The sequence below is a fragment of the Ochotona curzoniae genome, unplaced genomic scaffold, assembly GCF_017591425.1.
Source record: "Ochotona curzoniae isolate NIBS_2020 unplaced genomic scaffold, NIBS_Ocur_1.0 scaffold_4506, whole genome shotgun sequence".
Taxonomy (NCBI): Eukaryota; Metazoa; Chordata; class Mammalia; order Lagomorpha; family Ochotonidae; genus Ochotona; species Ochotona curzoniae.
Window position 1 is genome coordinate 38,721,592 of NW_024467119.1, and position 26,312 is coordinate 38,747,903.

The following is a 26,312-nucleotide window of genomic DNA, read 5'->3' on the forward strand; positions in this document are numbered from 1 at the left end:
AGTGAAGAATAAAGAAATGGCAATGTAATGATTTTGGTAAGAAAGACACCCTCTATGAAAAAAGCACATTGCAGAATACAGAAATATTAAAATGTGGAATTTAAACTATCTTTTTACTGAAGTTTTGGGACCATCTTTACTTTTTCCACGTGGTGGCAAAATGGACATATGAGTGTTGGTGGCAGGGGTGGCATTTTCAAACAGCCCACACAATGTAAGTGAAAAGTAGGTTAGGCTTAAGGCAGTTAAACTGAGTGTTGTGTAGCAGCAGAGTAAATCCTTTTTTAATATTATATTTTTGACAATCTTTACATAGTTAATTAGGGTAAAAAGGTTCAAGGGCTATAGGGAAGTGGGTAAGACTATTATTTCATATTGTTTCCTTCTTGTATCTGAGGTAAAGGGAGATATTGAGGGAGAAGCCCCACCCAGTTTCCCACCCAACCCAAGTCCCAGATGTGGGGCATGCTCTGAGATACTTGCTCAAGTGGTTTTGATAGTTCATCATTTATGAATCGCTGCCAATCTCACCACTCCGAGCACGATGAGGTCATTGAAGAATTCACTGACTGACACAGTCTCTCATAGAGTCACTATTTGCCCAGTATTTCGCTGCCAACAAATAGCTGAGGTGATTGATTGACTTGTTCTGTCTTCTGTCTTTTCTTGGTTAGGGTTCTGAGTCCGGCATTTCAATTGGGGGATCCCCAAAGAAATTTTGAGGTATTCCCAGACCAGATTCTTGTGTGTTCTAGCAAGCACAGGGCCCGGCACAGTCCATCGCCCCGATCAACTGGTGGTTACAATTGCTGGGTTGGTTCTGTTTTCACTCTCGACTTCCACTGGAACCAATGGGTGTTGCAGTCCAGCCTGGTTCTGCCCAGTACATACTCGGCCCTCACATAAACCAGTGGGAGCTGCAGCCTAGTTGGAGTGACCCGCAATAACCCCCACCAGGCCCGTCCCCTACCCTGCTTTGCCAGTATGTGGGGCAGACTAGTCCAGTCTGTCCCACATCCCATTTGGCTCTCGTACATGTCGATGGGTATTGAAGCTTAGTTCCATCCAACCAGGCTCAACTATCCAGCCCTCATGGATGTTGTTGAGTGCCTCTTTGTCTAGCCACCCCAGCCCCGGTCCTAGTTTTCATCCCCTCCCATGGGAGTGGTAACCCAAAAGGGAGGAGCTCACTATTTCCCTCCCAGGTCTCTCTTACTCCAGAATTATGCACTGTTCAGGTGGCTCTGGCATTTGACTTGACAGAATTAGACCCCAGTGCCAACTTCTGCCAGCTGATGCTGTGGCTAAGCCCAAACAACCCTCACCCACTCTAATTCTGTTTGCACCAGTAGGAATAATCAACTCAGCCTGGCTTTTCCCTGGTCTAATCTACATGAGGCGCACAGGTGTTGTAGCCCTGCTTAGTCTGGTCTGCCCCCATCCCAGCCCATGCTCTCCAGTGGGAGTAGCTGTCCGGCAAGGGGACCCTCCCTTATTCCCCCTGCTGGCTCCGCCCTTCCCTTCCTGATTCTCACACATGCTGGTTGGGTGCTGCGGTCACATCCGGCACAGGCAACCCCACCTTGGCATTCCTTATTGTGCGCTGGTTTCTGTCACTACTGTACCTGGCTTGACCCACATTCTGTTCTGGTGCTCGGATTCCCCAGCAGGTGATGTGAACGGGTTCAGCCTGGTCTGCCCCCGACCCATGCCAAATGTTTGCCAGTGGGAAACTTTCCATGGCCTATTCTGGGCTGTTTCTTATCATGCTTCTTGCGCCTACCTGCAGGGTCTGTGTCCTGCCAGAGGAGTTGCCAGGCTCCTCCATCAGAACCTCTCCCAATGCCAGATTTTGCACATACCAGGGGTTCCATGAGTCAGACCTACTCAGTTCACCTCCTGTCCTAGCAGGAACAGTGGCTTTTCCTGACTAGCCTTCAACCCAATCTGGTTCTTGCTGTTGGATATTTCAACCCAGCCATGGCTCGTCCATACCCCCATACAGCTCACAGATGGCTCAGTGAGGGCTGAGACCTAGCCTAGTCTGTCCCACATCTACCCTGATCTTCCAGGACACCAGAGGGTGTTGGGGTCTGGCCCAGCCTGGTACGTCCAGTCCTATCCACAGTTGTGCCAAAGGAGACTACAACTGTATCCTGATCAGAATGCAGCCCCCATTCCAGACCATGCACCCCTTGATGGGAACCTCAACCCAGCTAGGGTTGTCCCCTTAGCTCCCCAACCACGCCTATTCCCAGCCATAGATCACACACATGCCAGTGGTTGCTCTGACTCAGCTTGGCTCAGTACCTCACCTGTCCCGACCTCTGCCTTACACACTGTGGCTTAGCATCCCTGACTCACACACACCAGTAGGTACAATAGCCTAACTTGGCATGACCGGTGCTCCATGCTGGTTTCTAGTTTCACTTGTAGGCCAAGGCTTGTTTGGTCCTGCCCAGTACCTCGTGCTCTATTACCAATTCACACAATCACCAGCCATTGGAGCTACTTTGCCCAGCTTGTCCGACCCCTAGGTCTGGACCACATGTTCACCAGCGGGAGCTGTGACTCACCAGGGGAGTTTCCCTAGTTCCTCCACTTGATCCACTCCCAGACCCAGTTCTCAAACATGCCAATGGGTTTAGGCCAGTGCTTGGTAGAGTCTGGCTTTCCATTTGGCCTTGTATGAGCTAGTGAACGTTGCAGCCCACCCAACTCCCTATTCAGGATGCACATTCAGGTGCGGCTGCCCTGACCAGTCCAGACTGTGTGCAGGTTCCTTTACCTGTGATTGATGGCAGGCTCCTTAGTCACACCTAACTTAGTCCATCACCACCCCATCTCTTGAACTAACCAGTGAGGCTAGAATTTCCACAGGGTGTGGCCCACACATCCCTCACAGAATCTGCCCCCTGGATATGGTTCTCGCGTGCTAGTTAATGTAATGGCCCTGCCTAGTATGACCCGTCAGCTGATCCATCATCATATCAGGTAATAGCACATCCTGCTGGACAAGCCCCGAGCTTTAGATTTTGCATGAGCTGGTGTTTGGTGCTCAGCATTGTTAAGTGATTACAAGTTCTTCAAAGGAAGAGTTACTGTTATTGGGAATCTTTAGGGTTGACTCACATCCCAGAAGCACAGTGGGTTCAACCTGGAGCTACCTAAGCAGCGACTCAAAGAACCCAAACTCCAGAGCTCCCTGGCCAGGTGGCCAGCAGGTAGAGCTTGGCGCCAGATGGAGCCCAGGCAGGTCCTGGCTCAGCTCACCAAATGCACATGGCGGCTGTCGTCTGGGATCCAGGTATGAGACGCCCCATCCTGAGACCCACCAGCAGCCAGGAGGCTGCTGGAAGTTTAAACTCCCAGGCCCAAGGTCGCGTTCCTCCCCAATCCCACTCACCGCCCAATGAGGGTGGTGGGTGGGCCCCGGACCTACCCAGTCACGGAGACTTCTCTCCCCTCTGCATACTCACCCTGAAGGGAGCAGCCCCCGGAGCCCAGGCATGCCTGGGACAGCTCACCACATGCACATGCTGGCTGGTGTGTGGGATCCAGGCATGAGACGCCCTGTCCCGAGACCCCCAGAGTAAATCCTAAATCAGAGAGCTGGGTCCAGTTTCCAGCTCTTCTGTTTCCAGTCCAGCTTCCTGCTTATGCAGCTGGGAAGGAGGCAGATATTGGTACTACCACCAATGTGATAGACCTGGATGGAGTTCCTGGCTCGGTTCCAGCAGTTGCAGACATTTGGGCAGTGAACCAGTGGATGGAAGATCATGCTGTCTCTCTGTTTCTCTCCTTGTCACTCTACTCTTCAAATAACTAACTCTATCTTTCATAAAGAATGAAAGCCAGATTGTTAAATACACATCATTGTATATCAAGACTCAAAGCATCAATAGTTTTATAACAGAGCCATGTATTAGCACCACCTTGTTTGCTAAAGCTTTAAGCTCTCTCAACTATAATGGATATGGTAATTTGAAACTTACAAACTGGGCTACATTTTAGAATCCCTGGGGAGTTTTTAAAAAATACTTATGTTCAATTCCAGTTTGGCTTAATTGAGCAGAAAAATATTTCCTGGTTACTATAATATTGCCAGGTACAAGTCATTGCGCTAGAGGTCTGCAATGGTTAATGAAGTGAATGTGAACTCCAGAGGAAGCATTGCAGAATCGTATTCCAAAATAGTTTAACATGGCTATTCTGATCAGATTCCCTGGGTAACAGAAACAAAATGTCTTTGAGCATCAGAAGGGTAATGACATGTTTCCTAAGTGGCAAAGTGCAGTTGCTAACTATCCTTGATTGAAACCCTTTCTACTGGGATTGTAGGTCATACACCCACAGCACTGGCATCGTCAAGTGAACACTTATGGGAAGTGCAGTATCTGAGTTTTCAACCACACCTGTTGAAGCAATCTATTTTAGTAAAAGTCCTGGACTGACTAGTTAGCACACGAAGGTTTTAGAATTGTTGCCTTAAACGACATTTGGTAAAACAGGTCCTTACATGGGAGCATAAAATTAAGGCCTCTTTGAAAACAATCTTTTTGTCTTCAAATGATGGTTACCACTACCAAGAATGAGATGTGTGTGTGGGGGGAGGGGAGGTAGAGAGAGAAGGGGTGCGGCACGGTGTCTTAACAGGCTAATACTCTCCCTTGCTTGCACTGACATCCTATATGAGTGCAATTCATGTCCCAGTTGCTTCGCCTGCTACTTGCTTATAGCCTGGGAAAACAGCCGATGGCTCATGTCCTTGGGATACTAGAACCACGTGGGAGTCCCAGAAGAAGCTCTTGACTCTTGACTTTGTATTGGCTCAGTTCTGGCTATTGTAGTCATTTGGAGAACAAACAAGCAGATGAAAGATCTCTCTCTCTCCTTTTCTCCTTCTCTCTGCAAATCTACCTTTCAAAAAAAAATAGAATACAAGTTAAAAATGTTTTTTATAGTGACAAGATTTTCTCCTCTATATTTTAAAAATAGAATTCATATTTTTTTCTTTATCTGAGGAATAATCTAAGCTTGAAAAGGAAAGCATTGAAAAACAAAAATAAGTATATTATAGTAGAAACTACTTTTCACATTTTGGTGAATATTCCTCTAGACTTTTCTTTCATTTTTTAAAAAGATTTACTTATTTTTATGTGAAAGGTGGGTTTACAGTGAGAGAAAGGGAGAGGGAGAGATCTTCCATCTGCTAGTTTCCACCACAATAATGGTCCATAATGGCTGAAGGTGGGCCTATCTGAAACCAGGAGCCTGAAGCTTCTTTCTGATCTTCCACATGGATGCATCAGACCAAAGAATTGGGTTGATGGTTATTTTTTTTTCTTTGCTTTCCTAGATGCATTAATAGCAATCTGAATTGGAATTAGAGCAGCTGGGAGTCAATTCAGTGTGCAAATGGGATGCCAACACTGTAGGATGAAGCTTAATCTACTTCAAGACTTATAAAAATGGGTATGTGTATATCACAGTTTAATTTAGCTAAATATTTCATTATTTTGTGATTGATTCTTTTGCTAATTTGTTAGAATCACAAATTGCTGTTGTGAAGAGAGTTGTTATATATCTTTCTGAACATTTAGTATTTTCTCACCAAAAAATCACACCACAAAAAATAATGGAATAATGAGCTAGACAGAAATCATTCCTAATTCTTATTAAATTGGCCTGAAACATTGTCCAAATTTATTTGTGTATGAATGTTAAATTCCTCATAGACAGCTTCAACCATTGCGACCACTTGGGAAGTGAATAATCAGATGGAAGATCTTCCTTTCTGTCTCTGCTCCTCTCTGTATATTGGATTTTCCAATAAAAATAAATCTTTAAAAAACATTCCCCATAGACTGATTAATATTATTTGTAATAATTTGTTAATCTTTATCAGTTTGAATACCAGTATAGAGAATAGAGAATCTCATTTAATTTTTTCATTCTATGAGTTGTGAAGTTGATTTTTGTTTCCTTTCCTGCCAACAGTTTAAAACTGTTCATGCAATAAGGCCATTTCCCCATTGGACTTTACTATTTTACTCACCTGAAAAAATTTACACATTAAAGGTAAGAAACCTTTACACATTTTCCTGTGTTCCTAACAACAATCTCCTTGGTCATTCACAGTTGAATGAGAAGAACTTCAAGGTAACAGAATAATGCTATCCATTAGCCACATGTGGCCAAATACACTTAACTGACTTGAAATGAAATCAAAGCCTCAGTTCCTTAGTTACACTGTATGTGTTACAAATATGTTATAGTCACCTGTATCTAGTGGCTACTGTACTGCACAACGCAGGTATAGATCACTCCCATCTTGGGTGAAAGTTCTAGCAGAGTCCTGGGGCAACACATTGAAAGTCAAAATTCACATTTAAGTTCAGTATGCTGAAGGACGAGGTTTCATTGTGACTACATTCCTGGTATTTGTACATAGTCCTTTCCTGTATTTTGGTTCCCTGCATATTTTGGAGAAAGGCATATATTTATATTAACATCTGGGAAAGGAGATGAATGGTTTGGGAACAAAGAAGTGATGAGCTTTTAAAAATGTATTGTACTTGTTTCAAGTAAGAGAAGGATTTTTCATGGAGGGAAGCTTATTTTAATTTGTATAGCTGTAGTAAGACAGAGATTATGGCTTTCATGAGTTGTTACCTATTTTTATTGATGCTGCCCTTGGTTTTGTAAGGAGAGGTTTTGTCCACAGGGTTGCTCCCTTGGTTTTTCTGGCATACTTTCCCTCCCAGTCACTTGTTCTGCTTTCTTTGTTCAGACAAGCCTCCTGGCAGCACCATCCCCAGGCTGCTTTCAACCTTGCTGTAGGAACACTGAAAACCGTGATGGGGGGGGCATGGAAACCCAGCAATGACAGCTGCCACTCCCCTTGCAGTGCCGTGGAGGAACCGTTCCTTTCAAACCTGCCCCCATAAATTATCTTCAATTGACAGGCAAACCTTTATAAATAGCTCACTTCCTACTCCTGCATTCTATGTTCTCACATTGCTAAGTTAAGACAAAAGCCACAGAGCACGGGGATGATGACTCATATACGTGCATTCTGAAGGTATTCTGTGAGCCTGAGGTCAAAAGCCAGGATGTTTTGTGGTCCTCTCACTTCCGTGTGGATTCCCAAGGCGCCTCTGGAGTCCATTCTTCATAGCCACAGAGTATTTTCCTTTTCTTTTTTTAATTTTTAAAGTTTATTTTATTTTTAATTGAAAGGTAGATTTACAGAGTGGAGGAGAGATAGAGGGAAAGGTCTTCTCCATCCACTGGTTCACCCCCCACACCGATGCTGCAGTGGTCAAAGCCAGGAGCTGACCCGAAGCCAGGAGCCAGCAGCTTCTTCCCGGTCTCCCCATGTGAGTGCAGGCTTCTATGGCTTTGGGTCATCCTTGGCTGCTTTTCCACGCCAGAAGCAGAAAGTTGGATTGGAGGTGGAGCAGCTGGGATATAAGTGAGTACACATATGAGATGCTGGCACCACAGGGTGGAGAATTCACCTGTTAAGTCATGGTACCAGCTGCCCCGGCTCCACAGACCATTTTCTTACAAACTTATAAATGAGTCTGAATTTGAAATGGCTCTCTTTGGGCACATACTCCCTTTCTATTTGTTGGATGAGCATGTTCTGATCACTCATGATCTTCAAGAGGAAAATATTGCTACCTTCTCTGGAGAAGTTTGTTTCTGAATAGTGCTTAGTACATGACATTTTCCCACACTGATTTCAAGTCAGAGACCTCCTGAATGGGGTCCCCATCACATTTTCAGCTTTTCTTTTTTTCCTCTCAAGTAATGTGCCTTACCAAGTATAATTGTGTACAACTATCTCTCACAGTTTCAGAAGGACTGTATCTGTCCAAGGGGCTGAAAGATGAGATGACGAGGTGAACCCGGGGGAGTGGCATAGCAATCAGGGATGTTGTTCGCGCATTGATCATAATGAAAATTTTAAGTGACCATTTTAAGGCAGCCAAGTCAAAATAGCATGATCAATATGTTCTGCTTCCAACCAGCGGTTGCCATTGCTTGCAAAATAGAGATGCCTCAGAAATTCTGTAAGATTCTTTGCCAGAATACAGAACATTTTTCTAAATGAGGCAAAAGAATGTGGTGGGGTTCTGACGTCATAAACGTATTTCTCTGTGTGGCTTTGATTTTTATTATGAAGACACAGTGAGAAACCAGAGGAATGGCATATTTTCCCCTTAGTACCTTAGACTGCATCTAAGATGCTGCTACCTTGGTCCTTATCTTAACTACCTGGATATACCTGGACATGCAGGTGCTTTTGGTTTACTGTCTTTGCACTGCTGTCTCTCCCAAGCTCATGGAGATGTTTCTGAAGGTTTTTGTGACATAGGGATCCAAGGATCCCAGTGACTTCTGGAGAATGGTATTTAGACCAAAAGCAAGCTCTTGCCAGAGAACAAGGAGTTTTAGTAAACTGTAACACGTGTCCTGTGTGCTCTTCCCAGAACACGAGCTCTTCCTCTCACTTTCCCACAGCAACCTTACGATGCTTTGAACAACCTTCAGCAGAAGCTGCTTTTAGCATTGTTTTGTGACTAACTTTGTATCATCTTGGAACTGTTCAGAATCCTTCAAGAAAGTGTTTCTTGAGGACCCAATGTGGTAGCCTAGCGGTTAAAAGTCTGCTTTGCTTGCGCTGGGATCCCACATGGTCACAAGTTCTAATCCCAGTGGCCCTGCTTCCCATCCAGCTCCCTGTTTGGGGCCTGGGAAAGCAGTTGAGGACAGCCTAATGCCTTGGGACTCTGTCCCCATGTGGGAGACCTGGAAGAAGTTCCTGGCTCCTGGCCTCAGATCAGCTCAGCTCCAGCCACTGCGGCCACTTGGGGAGTGAATCAGTTATAGAAGATCTTCTTGCTCTCTATCTCTCCTCCCTGTATGTCTGACTTTCCAATAAAAATAATAAACAAAATCTTAAAAAAAATAAGAAGGCGTTTCTTAGATGTTTTCTTGGGATCTGTATTTGATCTCTTCTGGATGGAGAAGTATTTTATTTGGATTTTATTACTGCTCACTTCAGCTAAGTTTCAGTCAAGTCAGGGAGCATTCTGGAAAGTGGTGGGAGGAAGAAAGAAGCAACCTGTCACACCAGAGACTTGGCTTCTTAGATGTGTTAGTGGCACCCACTGTTCCACTGAAGGAGCTAAACTCATCATTAGCCTAATCTAAGACATGTGGTGCTCTGTTTAAAATAAGCTTGTTTTTGTGGCTCTACATTTCAATTTTCTACTCTACTGGGTTTCTAGGGTATTTCATTGTGTTCACTTTTGTATTGTAAAAAGAGGGGGTAGAAAAGGCTTTGTTGTCAACAAAAGAGAGAGGGACCAAGTACAATAGCTAGCGTTTATTGCATACCTGCCTTGTGTATGTTTTTTTTCCGGTTTGCAGTAGGCTTTAGCATTCGCCAGTTACAAAAATCCTGTGAAGTGGGTGGTATTGTCACTCCCATTTTACTGGCTTAGAAAAAGATGTGTGAAGAAAGTAGTATATACAGTTCCTGATGTGACAGAATGAGATTTTGAATATTGGCCATCTGACTCCAAAGTCCTCATTTTTGACCAGTACTACGAGCATTGCTCCCATGTGCGATTAATATCTCTTTCTCAAAAGATGAATTAGTGGATGGCTGACTGGGTTTATGAATAGCACACAGTGAACAGATGTTATTTTATTATTTTTTGGAGCACAAACCACATATTCCTATTCAAAAGTGGTGTTTTAAACCCTAAATCTAATTAGTTGTTTCCATTGTATTTAGACTGTAGTACAAACTTCTCCTGGGAATATAAACCCAGAAACAAGATGTGAAAACAAAAACGTCAGACCAGAATTCAATGTAATTCTGAAGTTGTATTTCAAATACCTGCCTCCCTCTTGAGTGCTAAGTTTATACTGCATGCACGTGGATGATGTCTGTGGAGCTCTGCCTCCTTTGTTCAACTTGAACATTGTGAGAAATCACAGAATTCTAAACTGTTCAATCTAGAAAGTCCCAGATGTATAAGCTACATTCTTGACTCTTTGGGAATAGTATTTTGTCTTCCCTGGAACCACTTTGACTCTTCTTAGATTTTACCACAGGATTCAGTCTTCATTTCAGTCTATGTTCTTTGACATACAACCCTGGTAAACTTATTCTGAGCTACAAATGCTCATTTATATAGCGCTAGGACAATAATCTTAATTATGAACATATATTTTTACCTTTACAATGATAGCCATTTTACAGTATTTCATTTTTTTTAATTGAGAAGCAGAATTGGAGAGACAGAGTCAGCAAGAGTCATGCTGGTTTAGAGACACCCTGGGTTCAGGTCGTAGTGGTTGCTAGTTAGCTCTTTTCTAGATTATGTCAGGTTTTCTGTGTATGTGTCCTGATGCCTTGATCTCTATTCTTTTTAAGGCAGGTGTGCCTTGATATCAGTCTACAACATATTGTACATTGAGTATAACATGCATTATGGTATTTAGATCTTACATTTTTATAACCAAATAAATTTTACATATATGTCACCCAGAAACCCCCACTCAGATGAACATGCAGATTCAAGACATTCATCTACATTACCCCTTCCCGGTCAAAAACCACCAGGTAATTACTATCATGACAGGCAACATTACAGATGAGTTTTGCCTGCTGTGAATACTCTATCATTTATTTATAGATTGCATTGCAAATATTATACTATGGATTTGTTGTATCTGGATTGTTTGGATGTAAGAGTTATCCTCATTGTGCAATTCAAGTTAGTTTATTCTCATTTTGTGTATCATTCCATTGTTTGATTATATTGCAATTTATCTTTTCTACTTATAGTGAGTATTTGAATTGTTTCTATTTTGGAAATGTTAAGAAAGAAAATATGCCCATGAACATTCCTTACCACATCTTTTGATGGATACTAAGCATTTCTTTCTTTTGCCAATGTTCATATCTTAGAGTATAATTGTTGAATTATTGGCTATATATATGTACATATATACACATTTAGTTAGTTTTTTTTAATAGGGTAGTGTCTATTGATGCCCTTGCTATCAGTTTAATGAGGTATAGAAACGACCCTTCAGAGTATGGTCTCTCCTGCAATCAATTTAAGAACATTCTAATTTCTGTCATTGCCAACATTGGATTGTATCAGTTTTCAAATAAAAGTGATCCTAGTCAATTTCATTTTATTGTATCATAATCTTAATTTATATTTCTCTGGTAATGATGGGGACACACCTGTTTGAAAATGTTTGGGGAACATAAGGCAGATCCACTTAAGACCCCACAAGGAAGCCTGTCTATGATCTCTTAGAGATGAATTTTCAAGTGTACCCATACTCTTCAAGAGGAATTTGAGATAGCACGTTACTCTGCACAGAGCTAGTTTTAATTGCAAATTGTCACCCTTCTATTTTCTGAAACAATGAGCATAAGCCAGGAAACCAGAAGCAATCTTGACTAGGAGTCTCCTGAATTGAAACAGGACACTTTCATATTAACCATGCTTTACCACACAGGACCTTCTGGAGTAAAACCTATACAGTAAGATCCTAGTAAACATACTAAACTAGATCCCTTATTTGTTATTAAGATAAGATCTATCTAAGTCTTGACTCAAAAATAGCAACATTTGTTTTGAGTTTCATTAGAAAATGCTATTTGTCAAGCACTAAAAAGTGAGTGAAACTATTGGGGAATGGCTCGCACCAGCTTTCCAATGAGAAAAGTATTATCTGAGCTAGCTGCATATTCTGAGGGCATGGCTAATCTTAGTATTAGGATGCATTTGTGTAGCATTTTATGTCCTCAAAGTAGCTTTGATATTTAATTATGTTCTAGTATTTAAAGTTTGCAAAGAAGTTTGCTTATCTTATCTTTGTTTATGTATTTTTTAATTTCAGAGGAGACAGAGAAAGAGGGTATTTTTATTTGCAGGCTCATTCCCAGTACTTGAGCCATCTATCTGCTGCATCACAGGGTGTGTGTTAGCATGAATCTAGGTTGGAACTTTAATGAGAGAACCAGCTTTGTGAACTTGAATAGTGGCTTAATCTGTCAAAGCCTCAGGTTCTCTAGCTGTGTGATAATAACTCCTTCATATCATTGTTAAGGATTAAATAAGTTTATATTGAAAAACATGACATATTCCTTCAAGCCAAATAATAAAACAGAAGGTGATCATGATGAAGTTGACAGATATGAAAAAGTGAAAAAAGAACTGTTTATACTCAGGGGTCAGGGAAGCAGATGAAGTTGAATTCAAGTTTAAACCCCACTAGCACAGCTTTTTTTGGAAGAGTAAACAACATAAGATTTTTTTTTTTAAGCTGAACTACCAAGGCTCACACTTCTGTAGAATATTTGCCCTTCACAGGCATTGGCTTCCCCCTGCCACCCGGCCCTCCTTAGACTTTCAGCTGTGGGAAGGCTAAGCTGGGAATCGGTCAAATTCAGATTTGTGGAATGTATTTGATTCACATTTCTACACTTCAGTGAATTACTGCAAGCTGTCTGTGTTGGAATGGCCAGGAAGAAGTGGCTTGATGGGTTTCTTTGCTAAATACTACAGTTCACATGTTAAAGAAACTTGGTGGAAATCTTTCCAGTCTTGATCACAATCTTTAACATCTATATGAAGTTACAAAGCTTTCAGTGATAGGTTGTGAAACTTGAATATTTCCAACCAATAAATTCGGGACAACCTTTCTCAAAGAGATACTGATGTCTTTTGATGGTCTCTGTGTAGGAATAATAGTTGCTATGAAATAATGGTAATATAAAAAGGTGTTCAGACAAAGTGGTCCTGCACCATATGGGTTTCTGTTAGTGTCCTGGCTGCTCCACTTCTGATCAGTCTCTTTGTTTATGGCCAGGAAAAGAAACAGAATGCTTCAAGTACGTGGTCCCTGTTCTCACATGGGAGAATTGGAAAAGGTTCCTGACTCCTGGCTTCAGATTTGCTCAGGCAGGACCAGGCATTGTGATCATTTGGGGAGTGAGCCAGTGGATGGCAGATCTCTCTGCCTCTCCTTTTCTCTTTGCAATTCTGCCTTTCAATTAAAAATAAATTATATCTTTAAAAAAATGTATGTTCAGTGCTCGCTTCAGCAGCACATATACTAAAATTGGAATGATAGAGAGAAGGTTAGAATGGCCCCTGTGCAAGGATGACATGCAAAAAAATATATGTTGAAAGAACATGATGTCCAAAAAGAAAGGGGTGGGTGGGTCGGAGAAAATTCAAGAACACAATTATAAAAGTTTTCTGGCTGCTTGGGTGTTTGTAGTATTTGTTAGTTTTTAATTTATCTGTTTTGACTTCCTTGCTTATCCCTGGTACTTATATACTCATTGTTGGATTCACAAGTTTGCCAATTTTTTTTTTCAAGGAGACCCTTGAATGGTGTAAACCTCTGACTCGTACCTGTTGCCCTTGACCAAGAAGAACCTGATAGACGTGTTTCAGTGAACCCATCTCTGTGGCCATGAGTTCTGATGTGTCATGAGACCTAGAACAATAATTATTGAATATTTGGTAGGAATATAATTTTTAAACAAATTCCACACCACCCTCACATTACATCATTTGTGTTTGTCAAGCCATGTATTAACCTTGCATTTCTAAAAGAGAAAAAGGAGCTACTGTTCCTCCCTCTCCTTTCCTTTCCTTTCCAGGGTAACCACACAGAAGATTGATCTTATTGATTCCTGAGCATGCATCATGGGATGACAAACCACACACCAGATCCAAGCCCTACATCCCAGAATTAAGTTGGCAGAGCAGAAGAGTGCAATCAGCTCTAGGCAGAGTACTTATCAATTTGACTTACCAAGGACACAGTGATCAGAACGAACTACCAACTGCCAGATGAATACAGCCCTAAAATTTGTATCTGTCTTTAAATGAATCACTTCAAATACAAGGAAGAAGAAAGATTTACCTTGAATGGACTTGGATATTGATGTTTCCTTGGCAACAGATTCTAAATGAAAGGCAAAATAGGATGGAACATAATGTAGTTTTGTTAAAACAATTGTGGGCTCTGAGGCAGCATTCTTAGAAGTTCCTTCCTATCCTTTGTTAATTGAAATGACAAGTTTTATTCTTAGATGCTGCCATGCAGCAGATATTTTAGAAAAATCTGTTTTCTAGCCAGGAAAACAGGAGGTCGTTCCTGCTTCTCTCAGAATCTCCCTCTGCCTTGGCCTTTTAAGTGCCTCCAGCAAATCAGAGTTATGTGAAAAGTTGGCACTTATCTCCAACCTCAATGTGATCTCGTCATAGAACCTGCCTCTCTAATTGAAGCCAGTAGGATTATTATTTATTTGTTTTTTGCAATCAAATGCAGACTGGCATGAACATAAGGCTCTTTATTATTAGATTATCCAATTTTTCTCTAGGTACTTTAAATTCTTTAGTTAGGCCAAATCATTGCTGAGCTTCACTTCTTGTGTGGTTTCTCTTTTTAAAAAATGCCTTTACTGAAGTGTTGTGGTTTTATGATGTCTATTCCTGGGGGGGGTGGGAGGGCTGTGCTGTGAGGCCCCCACAAGACTGTAGGGTCGTTGTTCTCTTCAGCTTTGTTTATCATGATGTGGGTCCAGCCAGGAGTTCCGGAATCACACAGAGACTGGTTCAAATTGCAGAGTCTCTAATCCTTCCTCAGAATAACTGAAGCAGAATGTACCTTTTAATATCCACAGGTGGTTTGTCTGTGTGGTGAAGTTTGAGGTGCACTATTCTACACTGCTTGGTTCATTTTCTGCAGGAGTTACATGGAAATCCATTTGGAATATATCCTAGTGGTTAAGTTCCTGGGCTTAAAGCAGGCAGAAAATTTGCCTTATTTGGAAGCTGCCAATTCATATCAGTACTAACTGGTGATGTGCCAGGACAACACAGCGTTCTCATCTCTGGATAAGGAAGACTCTAATAGGATCTAGCTCATAGTATCGTGGGGATCATCCAATGGAAAAACACAGATAAATTAATCAAGCCCTGCTGCTCCTCTATAATAACCCATCTCAGCGATAATTGTATGTATTCCTATTATGAGTAATCATTATTTTAGTAAAATGATTTTGTACTATCAAAGCATAGGATTCATAATCTTTTGGGGAATGAGATATTGAGGAAAGCAGCTGTTGCATTGCCACAGCAGACAGCAAGTGTGGGTGGTGAGTGTTTTACCTGGAGATGTAAACAGCAGCATTTTTTCTCCCCAAGTCAAATTCAGTAACCCTTTCTAGTTGAATCAGCAGGAAATGAGTACAGGGCTCTGAGTCAAGTCCCGTTCCTTGGGTCTTGAGGATTCTTTCTGCCTCTGTGCTCTCCTTGCTGGCGGAAACAATCGATGATTCACGGGGAATGCAGCTGTGATTAAATATTGTCTTGATTCTGTGACCTGTCAGTGATGGCAGAGGACGGAGGTAAAAAATCTTAAATACTGCAAGGGAATACTGCACAACAGTTCCAAATTCTTCTTCGATTCTCTTTTGTTGTTTTTATTTTTCATCTTTTTTTGCTCTGTAACATGATTCCCCCCCCCCACCCTTTTTAGTTTCATATGTTTGTTTTGGCTTATTCATTTTTTTCTTTGTTAATTCTTTCAATATTTTAGAGTCAACTGCCAACAACAATTACCATTATTTAGCATTAAGTGGATTATTCACATTTTTAGTTACTACATTCCTTAATCTTTTATTATACCCTTATTACACTGACTTACACTAGTAGAAAAATTTTTATGTAAAAATATTTTAAGTAAAATTCTTAATAGATTTCCCTTTTTATACTTCGTAAGAATATAATATATAGATGCTAGAATTAATTTTTTTCTCCGTTTTTTTCTAATTCTTTTACTTTAATAATCTTTACATAGTTGATTAAGGCACAAAGGGTCAAGTGCTACAGCAAAGTGGGTAAGACCAATGTTTCCACATTAATATTATTATTGTTGTTGTTGTTATTTTCTGTATCTAGGGTCAGGGGAGAAACAAATGGAAAAACCCCACCCAACCTCCCACCCAGCCCAGGTCCCCGATGTGGGGTATCCTCTGAGGGTCCTACTCATGCAGTTTTGATAGTTCAACAGTTCTGAATTGCTGCTAATCTCGCTGTTCCAAGCACGATGAAATCTCTCCGGAAGCCACTAGCTGACATAGTCTCTTCATGGTTGGGGTTCTGAGATCAGCAGTTCAGTTGGAGGGATCTACAAAGAAACTTTGTCTAAGTGATTCCAGACCTGATTCTTGTGTGTGCTTGCCAGTACAGGGTCCGGCACAGTTCTTCACCCCAATCAGCTTATGCACACACTGGAGGTTGTAATTGCTGGGTCAGTTTTGTTTCCAGACCTGTCTTCTAAACAAACCAGTAGGTGGTAAAGTCCAGCTTGATTCTGTCCACCTCACATTCAGCCCTCATGCAAGCCAGTGGGAGTTGCTGCCTAGTCGGGGTGACTCCCCATAACCCCCACCAGATCTGCCCCCACCCTGGCTCCCATGATTGCCACTAGGTGCCACAGACTTGTTCAGTCTGTCCCACATTCCATTTAGCTCTCGTACATGTCAATGGGCATTGAAGTCTAGTTCAACCCAACCAGCGCCACTATCTAGTCCACACACATGCTGGCAGCTGCCTTTCTGTCTAGGCATCCCTGCCCCTGTCCCGGTTTTCATGATACCCAGCAGCTTACATTTGGTATATGGGAGTGGAGCAGGCTTAATCAGTTCACATCACCAGCTGGTGAATCCAAGCACCAAAACAAAGTGAGGGTCAGGCCAGGTTTGGTCGCAACACATACCAGTACACATTACTGCTGGGATTGGGTGCCTGCTGAGCTGGGCTAGGCTGTAACCCCCACCAGTGTCAGCTGGAATTAGGGGTGGACCAGGCTGGGCCAGGCTACCACACCCACTGGCAAATGCCAAGGTGAGGTGGACCATGCCAGATTGGGCCATAACACCCAAACAGCACACGCAAGAACCAGGGAGGGGCAAAGCCGCTGGGAGGAATGAGGAGGGCTCCACTAATGGACAGCCACTCCCATTGGAGAGCGTGAGCTGGGATGGGGCTGATTAGACCAGGCAGGGCTACAACACCTGTGGGCTACAACACCTGTGGGCTACAACACATGCGAGTTGGATCAGGGAAAAGCCAGGCTGGGCTAACTATTCCTACGCGTGTAAGCATAAATTAGAGTTGGTAAGGGTGGGATGGGCTATGCCACAGCATCAGCTGGCATGGGGGCTAATTCTGTCAAGTTAAACTGCAGAACCACCTGGACAGTGCATGATCTGGGAGTGGGAGTGGCCTTAGAGGGAAATAGTGGGCACCTCCTGTAGGGAGCCTGCATCCCACACCCTAGACGGATGGCGCCAGACTGCTGCTTCCTCCTGTGCTAGAAAAAACAAGTCACAGGAAGTCTGCTGTGATTGGCCCAGGGGTGCGTGGATGGCGCGTGGACAGCGCATGATCTGTGTGATGATTGGCCTGCCCGCTGCGTGCACAGGTGACCTTTACGTTGATTGGCCGGGTTACCCAATATATAAGGGAGCCAGAGAACTGGGGAGGGGAGAAAGAGCACGCGCCTCACGATGGTGTGGCTGCTGCTGCGCCGGTTTTGCTGTGTCTTCTCCACAATAAAGGTTCCACAAAGACAACGAGTGTCCGGGTTTGACTTGCTGGCCAAGGGACCCTGACTTCTGGTGCTGTGACTCAGATTGGAACTACAGGTAAGCTGTAGCCGGGGATAAGAGCCCAGGGAGCCGCAGAAGCGGGGAGCGCGAAACGGAGCTGAGCAGAGACTCAGGGAGCTGTGGAAGCAGGGAGCGCGAAAAGGAGCTGAGCAGGGACTCAGGGAGCTGTGGAAGCAGGGAGCGCAAAACGGAGCTGAGCAGGGACTCAGGGAGCCGCAGAAGCAGGGAGTTTGAAACAGAGCTGAGCAGAGACTCAGGGAGCCGCCTTGAGCGGGAACCGTAAGCTAGGTTCACGGGATAGCGACAAGAGTAAGCTCACCGGAAGTGGTGACAATATGGGGAATTCAAATTCTTCAGTACACATGCAGTGTTTACTGCAGAAGCTACTGAAGAGGAATGGAACGCCGGTAAAGGCACAGACAGTACTTTCATTTTTGCAGATAGCACAGCGGCATGCTCCGTGGTTTTTAGAGGAGGGACTCCTAACGCTGCCGCAGTGGGAGCATTTAGGTCAAGACTTAGCCCGAGCGGCTCAGCATAAGCCCCTACCACCGAGGACCGTAGGGTTCTGGATGTTCGTTAGATCTTGCCTAGCGGATAAGTCAGAAAAGTACAGAGAGATAATACAGGAGGGAGAGGAGGTTCTCCGAAACATGCAGGAAGAAGTCTCTACTTGGGGAAGGAGTGAACAGGGGAGTTCAGAATCTGAAAGTGACAGCGAATCTGATGAAAAGTCAGGCGAGGAGCTAGACCAGCTTGCCGACAAGATGAACAGGGCCTCTTTGGGCTCCTGCATGGGCTCCCGCAGGCCGCCTAGGCAGCCTCCCTCCGGTGACCCACCAGTGAACCCTAGCGCCCCTCCTTGGCCTGCGTGGCCAGAGAGGGGTGCCGGATTCAGCTGGCGGGACCTTGTGGAGCCCGGCCAGGTGTTCCCTGTTCACGAGGATCTGAGGGAGGCCCCCCATGGCCGCGGTTTTACCTCCCCCTTGGTTTCAAAGTGATTAAGGATTTGAAAACAGCCATCGATTCTTATGGTGTACATGCCCCCTTTACGATCGTGCTGCTAGAACAGATTAGTTTTAATGCCCTGACCCCAGATGATTGGAAACAGTTGGCCAGAGCCACACTCTCCCAATAGGCCAATATCTGGTCTGGCAGGCCGCATGCTGTGAACTGGCCATGGACCAGGCACAGCGTAAGGCACAAGGTGGAAACAGGGAATGGAATGCCGATATGCTGCTGGGAGAGGGAGCTCGGGCGGGAAACAATGGCTCCTCCCTCGTTGTATGGACCAATGGTCATGGCCGCCTGAGTGGACTGGCTGCCAGAGCACTGTCAACCCTGTAGGGTGGCTCCTGGGCTGAACTTGTCCAATCTGTTTCTGACTTATACCAATGACACCTTCCTGGGATACAATTTTTCTTACGAGGACCCAGTACAATCAGTGACATCCAGACCTTGGAATGCTTGGGTTTTATGTACCATTTATCATATTTAATGTCTGTTCAGTTTGATAATTTGACTGCCGAATTGCGGACACAAACTCTTACCATTAATGCTACCGAGGTGGAAATTGCTTCTGTGGAACCATGGACTAATTGATTGTTAAAGTGTTTATCCTTTGCTAAGCAGTGGGCTGGAATGATTGGTGTATGGTTGCTTGTGATGATCTGATAGCCTGGGCCATTCACACTCTATGCAGACGCATTTCAGCAACAGCAGCAGCAACAGGTGCTGTTAGTGCAGGTTGTCATGGCCTTGACTAGACAAGAATCCCCTGAGGTATGGCTTAACATGATGGACTGGTAGTCAAAGACGGGTAAGTATCCGGTAAGGCTTTACCAACCTAAGCCAGGCGCCACGAGCCAGGTGGTTAGCTGATGACGGGTAAGGAGAGCCTACTCCGGAACACCTAAGACAGGCACAGTCCTGTGATTAATAAAACAAAAAGGGGGAGCTTCTCCTGTAGGGAGCCTGCATCCCACACCCTAGACGGATGGCGCCAGACTGCTGCTTCCTCCTGTGCTAGAAAAAACAAGTCACAGGAAGTCTGCTGTGATTGGCCCAGGGGTGCGTGGATGGCGCGTGGATAGCGCGTGATCTGTGTGATGATTGGCCTGCCCGCTGCGTGCACAGGTGACCTTTACGTTGATTGGCCGGGTTACCCAATATATAAGGGAGCCACAGAACTGGGGAGGGGGGGGGGAGAGAGCGTGCGCCTCGCGATGGTGTGGCTGCTGCACTGCTGCACGGCTGCACGGCTGCACGCACGCCGATTTTGCTGTGTCTTCTCCATAATAAAGGTTCCGCAAAGACAATGAGTGTCCGGGTTTGACTTGCTGGCCAAGGGACCCTGACAACCTCCCTCTTGGGTTACCACTCCCACTGGAAAGCATGAATTAATTTATTTTTAACAAAGTGTGGTAGGTTTTTTCCCTTTGGAAATCTTTAAAATCATCTCAAGCCTCCTTGAGCTAAGGTGGGGACATATTTTCAAGGTTCTGTCATTCAAAATACAGGAGAACCAAACAAACAATAGCATCAATAACAAAATCTGCATCTCAGAATTCTGAAATAGTGATTAAATAAGCCCATGCTCTCATAACAGACTATGCAAGTTTATCATGAGATACTTTTTGAATCCACAAAACATCTAGGAACAGGTAGTTGGAAAACAAGCATATTCTTCAGAAAAAATTTCTTGTGAATGTATATTTAATGAGGAAGGGTGTATGGCAGGCATTGTTTAGTGAGACAGGCTGTGGTGATTACACGCTATATCAAACTGTTGGCTGAATCTTGGTTACTCCTCTTCTGACTTCCTGTTGATGTACCGGGGGTTGAGGCGGAAGGGGTAGAGCCCATGGTTTGATTTCCTGTCATCCATGACAGTGGCCTGGATGGAGTTCCTGGCTCCTGACTTCTGCCTAGGCTATCCCAGCATTTTGGGGTGTGAAACAGCAGACAGAAGATCTCTTGCTTTTTTACTCTGTAGTGGGCACGTCAGAGCAGTGTACTTATTCTATATCTGATATAGGTCTGTTCCAGTTCTTTGCATAATAATTTGGGAGACCTTAGAAGATCAGGTATCACCATCTCATTTTCTGTCTCAAATCCCACTAACTCCTTGTGGTCTGCAATATTTAAAGTTTTGCCATTTGAAAAGCTTTGTTGAATCTGCGTAATTTGGCTCTTAAGTGGCTTCCTGGCCTCAGCTTCTACCCCAATAGCATGGACCCAGGACCCAAGGAGCCCTGTTGCCATGGCCATTTTGCTGTAGCTGCCCATAGGTGAGGCCTTTTTCACTGTGGAGGTTTTTTTTTTTTTTTTTTTCAGAGCCTTTCTCTTTCCTGCTTTTCTATCCAGAATCAGCCCAAGTAGACCTCTTCTCTGACGCCTCCCTGGAATTTCCTGAGCAATTCTTCTTCCACAACAGGGCCAGGAGGGAGATCAATGCTGGGGGTGAAGTGGCTACACTACATTTAATGTATAACAATTATTCTGGGTAATCATTTTCCCATTTGCAGATTTCTGATTAGTGTGTTAGTGCTTTGAGGGTGGGGAGTGATGCCTCCTTGTATGACCCTTTGTGTCATCTAGCACAGTGTGTTACACAGAAGGTGTTCAGCGTAAGTTAGTTGAATAGACAGATTTACTCAAATTGATGTGTTTTTAAGAAAGCCAAGGCATTTTGTTTTCCTGGGGTTTAATTTCATTTGACTAACATTAAATGTACTTAATGACTATTAGAGCTAATTATCCTTCTCTCCTTATTTGTAAAGAATTCTTCACCCTCCCATCATTCCTTACCACTGCAAGCACTGGAATCCATATTTGCACGGCTTTTGTGTGTGCAGAGTGTTCATTTGAATGGACAGATCAGAGGGGCCCAGGGTGCCAGTAGGCTCCTCAGCTGCCCCTGGCATGTCAGTGGTACTGCTGTTCAGATCCCCTGTTGAGCACATAACTGAACTGTTTGGTTAGTAAGGGACCAAGACTAGCCACAGAACGCGGTAACCATGGAGATAAGATGCCCTATTTTAACTTTTCAGCACAAAGATGTTCCAGCACTTCTGTGCCTGTGGTTCCTGGTGGAATTTTGGAGAGTCATGGAAGCATTTAAGCTATGGAATCACGCCTTGAACAGATAATTACTTTTTCCTTCATTTTGGTCCTTTTAAAATTATAGGTGGTAACTAACAGCAGACAGAGTCCATGACCAGGCAAATGTGAGATCTGGGCAAACCCGAGAGACTGGTCTTTCTCTCATATACAGAATGGTACACAGAACTCCTCTAAATCCAGGTTTGACTTTTTAAGATAAAATTGGAGTGCTAGTGAAAAGTGACTATATGCTTTTTCTTTTTTTTTTTTCAATGTGTTATAAAACACAATAATTAGGGGACATTGATTTATATCTTCAGGAAATCGAAGTGTTCACTTGGGCTTTTTTCCAATCATGATTATTCTTTGATCTATTTAGCATGGGTAGAAGTTTGTGGTTGAGACTTAGAGGGTACCCAGAATATCATTACTAATGTGCAATAACATTATTTCTTTTGATAGACTGAAAATCCAACCTTGCAGAGTTTTCCCTTTGAAGGCTTACAAGTGACCATAAGCTAAATATCCCTGGAAAAGCTTCATAATAAGAAAGGGGATGAAACTTAGCGGTCTGTGAAATGAACTGGTTGGTAGCTGTGTTTGTTTGGCCTGATGCATCTTGTGCACTACTTTGAACCTGCATTTAATTGACAAGGGGGAATTCACATAAAAACCCACCTTGAAACAACAAGGCAAGTGGGAAAATCAAAGTCTCACAGGACTGGAGCGGATTGCTGCAGTGCTGTAGAAACAGACCCAATTTGCTTTCATTTGTTGCAGTTCCTATCATGGCTCCCACTGCTCCTATCATGGCTGCAGGTAAGTAGTGTGGCTCTTCAGGCTTATCTTGTTCACACTTCTGGCTCCTTGCTGTAGATAAAAAAAACAAAGTAGCCTCAATAACCAAGACCAGTACCCATATGAGATCTCAGCCAGTGCAAGGCAAAAACTGCACCAGGCCCCCAAAATGCATTTCTAATATGTTTTTTCTTTAAGCAATTATTCAGAATTCTTGCTATTTATTTATCTGGTACAAATACACACCCACATGTATATACACATGAACATGCCAAGGAAACTCAATTTCTGCTTGTGGCTCAGTTGAGTGAGATTTCCCAAGTTAGTGAGTAATTGTTGTAACGGGAGTGCATTGTGGTTGGATCTAAATGCAGTAAAATTGATTTGAGACACTGTGATATCACAAAATAAATGTTTGGACTCACAATTGTAGGTTCAGAATTGTTCCCCCAGGCAGCCCATTGAAACTCACAAGGCCATATGCCTGTTGTCACTCTACAGGGGTCCTAACCCAAACCCTTTGGGAAGGGATGCTGAAGAATCTCAACAGGCAGCCTAGCTGAGTTTTCCCACCTGGTCCATTACCAACCATGCCTGTGCAAATTCTGCATAACGCACCCCTCTACCCCAAAGCTGGGTACAGCGAACTTCCAGAAAGCTGAACATGTGGAGGCTTCTGGAGCCTGATAGTCCCAGAGACAGCCAAGAAGATATGTATTCCTTCCCCCACATTCAACCCCATGCATCTATTCATCTATTGCTTCCTTTGTTTACACCCTTTATTATAACTGGGATACCTAAGTGTTTCCCTGACTTCTGCAAATTATTCAGACAAATTAACTGCAGTGAAGTGGGCTTTGTTAGCATGATGATCCTGGCTCAAAGAAGTATGTCTTGGGGGAAGAAAGAGTAAAAAGGTGAGGATGAAGCACTTTGAATTGCTGGGTGGCCACTTGGTCCTTAAAGATGGAGCCAACTCCTAGGGCATTGGCTCACTGGCTGCATATAAAATGCAAATGAGTAATAAAAAAGCCAAATATTCAACTCCTTGGCTGTTGTTTTCTGTAATTTATAAGGACAGGTCTGGGTTGCTGGACAAGGCTCAGATGTTCATCTCTCTGAGCTCAGGCCACTATTCTCAAAGCCACCCACAAAAAGGAAAATTGTGCCAGGGAACAAGAAGTACCTATAAGAACCTTGGTTGTTCAGAAGGCAGCTAATTTTGGACAAGTGCAAAGCCCAGAAACTATGAAATGAGACTGACAGCACTGTAGATCCTATCATGACGATAGGGATCTATTCTGTAGATCACTATCACCGGCTTACAGAGGAGTCTGACTAAGATGGATGCTGAGAGTTGGCAATTAGTTTGAATGCTAGTGACAGAGCATGTGGTCCACAGCTCATTCTGTGTCAGCTCAAGATGGCTCTGTGCAATGCACACATACACACAAACACACACACACAGGAGAGTGTGTCGGGGACACATACGAGCTTCAGAGACTGGACAAAAGCCACCATAAAGTTCATTTACCATGAGAAAGGGGATCATCCAATTTCTCCTATAAGCATCAAGTGGAGCACCCCAGATGAAGCATCTGATGTGCTCACTGTGTAAAGCCAGGTGGGACTGACTCTATGATAATTAGAATCTTGAGCTGCTGAATGCACCTGTCACCTAGATAAATAGTGCAGAACCAAATTAAACTAAAAGATGCTCTGCTGCTGTAGAACTGATGGCTTGCTGGTTATAAGGGGACCTCCCCCCATCACATCTGGCCCAGAAGTGATATGTTTTGGGAGAGCATAGTAAGAGAAACTGAATTGGAATTGTTTCTCCCCTTCTATAAACCCAGAGACATGAAGCTTACTCTGTAAGTGGAATCCACACGGGGGCAATGTTCAACAATTTACTTCCAAGCCTTCTTCTCCACAGAAGAGGCTTTGTTTGCTTCAGAATTTGTCCAGACCTCATGGAGCAATGCAGTTTGAAGTGTGAGAGCACATGAGGGCATCGCGATGAGTAGAGTCCTTCAAACTGGAAGAGTACATATGGAAGACCGCATTCTTGCTTTCTTGGAAATCTGAGTTTTAGGAGCTTACTAGAGGCTTCTCACATGCTCGATAATTTTTACAATGCTTAGTTCATCATTTCCAAATGTTTCAGAATATTTTCTGTTGCTATGAGAAAATAACTAACATCAGGTAATTTCTACAGAATAGGTGCTTTTTCAGCTCCGTGTTGTTGTGGCAGTAAAGGTCAAGGGTATAGGCTAGGCATTTGGTGCTTCATGGCATGGCAGAAAGCATTGAATGGTGAAACAGAGCCAGCACACAGGTTTGGGTCTCTTTTCCTCTGCTGATGAATTCATTAACATCATCACAGGAACCCTACCTTCATCTCATCTCATCTTTTAGTTGCTTTCCAAAGGAGTGCTGGGGTCCGTGCAATAGGTGTGGGTAACATAAATGCGTGAAGAGAACAGCTCCTCTGCTTGGCAGGGCCCGGGGAGCTTCCAGCTGTTTGGCAGGGCCCGGCAGATGTCTCTCTGACCACCTTGATGTTGTTTCACCCCCTTTTGCATGGACACTCAAACACCCCACTAAGAATTTCTGTAATCTATTGAGGCATTGTTTGCCCCGTGGGATGGCTTTTGTCACCAACATGAGCTTGAGAGTTAATGTTATTAATGATGACCTGGTGAGTGGGCCTTTAACTGTACACAGGAGTACAATTAAACCCATGCCATTTCTGGACACCTTATTGTGTATCTGCCCCTTGCCCTGAAATTGGGCCCAGACATATAGCATGCCATTTGGGAAATGGCTTAATAAGAATTTTACAAAGTAATGCAAGTGATGGGAGTGAGAGCTGAAACTGCTATGGCAATAAATATAGTTATTGTTATCTCAAAGGCTAGCCTGTCTTTGCAATTTTTTGGAGCATAGAAAATGTAATTGTTTTAGCTGCTTTTATAATTTTTAGCTAGAGGAATTAAGGATGCTTTTATTAAAGAAAAATGCTTTTGATTATTGTTTCATTGTTTATGGGATTGTAGAATCTGTAGTTGTAGGGGAATTTAACATTTGAAATTTCTGTTTTAGATTTTAGGTTTTTTCCCTTGTAACCTATTTTCCCATTAAATAATGGGTAAATTGTAGAAATAGAAATGTGGTAGGAATGTGCTACTGATTAACAGGTAATCACATGTGCCTTGGCCTTGGAGTCCTGGCTGTTGCTCCATGGCTACTGTTGAAGAATAAATAATGGCTTGCTTTGAAGAATATGAATACAGTATTTTGCAGAATTATCTTTAGGGGCACCTGCTTAGCCTTGAAGAGCAGACAGAGTGACCAAATGTCTGTACATGCCCATCCCCCATAGTCTTGAAGTAAAAATAGAACAATTAGTTGCTTGTGTAGAAGCTTAAGAGGTGTCTGAGTAAATAAAAAGGACAGCTTTTTCTTGGGCTATCGTGAGAACGCACCAAGTGTCTGTGTCTGTGTCTTTCTTTATCGCCGACTCCACGCACCCTTCCCGAGCTCAGAACTCAGCTGGAGCTGGACTCTGGCAAAGGAGCATTAACCTAAGAACATGGAGATTAGGTTTTCAACTCCTGAACTTTTGAGGAATACATTCAAACCATAGCTGTGAATAAAATTTAAT

The 26,312-nt window shown here is 43.4% G+C and overlaps 1 long non-coding RNA gene and 1 other non-coding gene across 2 annotated transcripts in view; both read left to right on the top strand.

Annotated features, from left to right (window-relative positions):
- The window catches only part of LOC121147178, a 77,243-nt gene extending 63,435 nt beyond the window's left edge, over positions 1 to 13,808 (top strand). Inside the window, exons 4-5 of the long non-coding RNA XR_005882345.1 lie at positions 13,435 to 13,580; positions 13,721 to 13,808. This is a non-coding gene — a long non-coding RNA (uncharacterized LOC121147178). The remainder of the gene's footprint in view (positions 1 to 13,434; positions 13,581 to 13,720) is intronic.
- Positions 13,141 to 13,246, top strand: LOC121147616. The gene has a single exon (XR_005882434.1). It is a non-coding gene; the product is annotated as a U6 spliceosomal RNA (small nuclear RNA).
- Positions 13,809 to 26,312: the final 12,504 nt, after the last annotated feature.